The sequence below is a fragment of the Arachis ipaensis genome, chromosome B06, assembly GCF_000816755.2.
Source record: "Arachis ipaensis cultivar K30076 chromosome B06, Araip1.1, whole genome shotgun sequence".
NCBI classification, from domain to species: Eukaryota; Viridiplantae; Streptophyta; class Magnoliopsida; order Fabales; family Fabaceae; genus Arachis; species Arachis ipaensis.
The window spans coordinates 3,643,614-3,645,339 of NC_029790.2; positions in this window are offsets into that span (position 1 = coordinate 3,643,614).

The window sequence follows — 1,726 nt, forward strand, 5'->3', positions numbered from 1 at the left end:
ATTTCACTAGATATTTTTTATTTATAAATAAAATAATTTTATTTTATCAATGTGCGTATTATTAAATTTATTTACGTTTTTACATTATTATTATTATATAACTCAAATACACAAAAATAAAAGACAAATAAATATAAAATTAAGTACTATACACCTAAGAATAAAGGATGAATAAGTATAAGTATATACGGAAGTTGAGTACTATGTATACGAGATTAATGTGTAACACTTAAAAAAAATACACCTTAAATGCAACTGAAATATATTACTAGTGGGTAATTGTACCTATCTATTATATTAGAAAAATTTTATTTTATTTAATTTTATTTAAATAATTTAATTTTTTTAAATAAAATTAAATAAAATAAAAAAAATCAAAAGATCATAGTATATTTCAAATATCTATGAAGCACAAACATTTCGCTGAGTTGTCGTATCCACGTGTCGGACACATTTTGGATACGATACTCACCGATAGGGACAGAGCTTAGTTAAGACAAGGGGGTCATGCCCCAAAATTTTTGATAAAAAAATTAGTAATACTTCTTTAAAAAATAAAAAATTAGTTCAATTGGCTTAAATATTTTTCTATGACTTAAAATACCAAAGTTCAATCTTTATCTTTTGTTTTTATTGCACAATAATTTTTAGTTTTAAATATTCAAAACATACTAGATTTGGACTTAAGTAAGTGTATTCGTATTTCGCAGCTCTTCTCTATTTAATAAGCAACACTTTCTCTACTTTTGAGTTCAAATATAAAAAATTAAGTATTTTTTATTTATGTAATTTAGTATTATTTTACATTTTACATTTTACTGTTTATCTAATTTAATTTTTTATATCATAAAAAATATTAGAATATTCAATAAGTATTGATATTATTGTATTTGTATAAATTGATAAAAAAAAATTCAATAAATATTATAAATTTTAATATTTGTCATTCTAACTTCTTTTTTACATATTTTATAGGATATATATTCAAATTTTTATATAAAATAATCATGAAAAATCAAAGAATTGATGCATTTTTTTAAGAAGAAGGCTAATATTTAAAAAGGAGAATATACAACCCCTAACGGCTAATTTTTCAAAAAATTTAAGACAAATTCAACAACAATTTCATAAGAACAACCCTCAACACAAGCAAATCAAGCATAATTTTTATGCATTATTGTTAGATTGGTCTTAATTATTTTGAAAATTTAGCCGGTAGGGTATATTTGATGCAAATCGAAAACTTTTGGGACAAAATTGAAACAAAATAAAACTTAGGGGTATTTTTGAAACTTTTGTCAAACTTGAGGGACAAAAAATATACTTTACCTTAATCTAAAAAATACTTTATATTTTATATGTATGCGTGTTCCCGTATCTTATAAAATTTTAAAATTTGTGTATCGGCGTGTCCTGTTGTGTCCCGTATCTGTGTCAGTATTCGTGCATCATAGACAGATATATACATTGATATATTCTTTTTAAGGTATTACACATAGTATTTAAGAGGAATGCTAGGGAACCAGCAATTTTGGTGTTTTATAACCATCAATTGGCGTATTTTTAATGGTGTGAGATTATATCTAATAGTGAAAGATCACTCACTTTTGTTTTGATGGTTAAGTATTGACCAAAAAATACAAAAATTGCTGGTCCTAGACTTTTTTTTTTAATTTTTAGGTTTATTTACTTTTTAAACTATGTACTCAAGACGTGGGTAATGTAA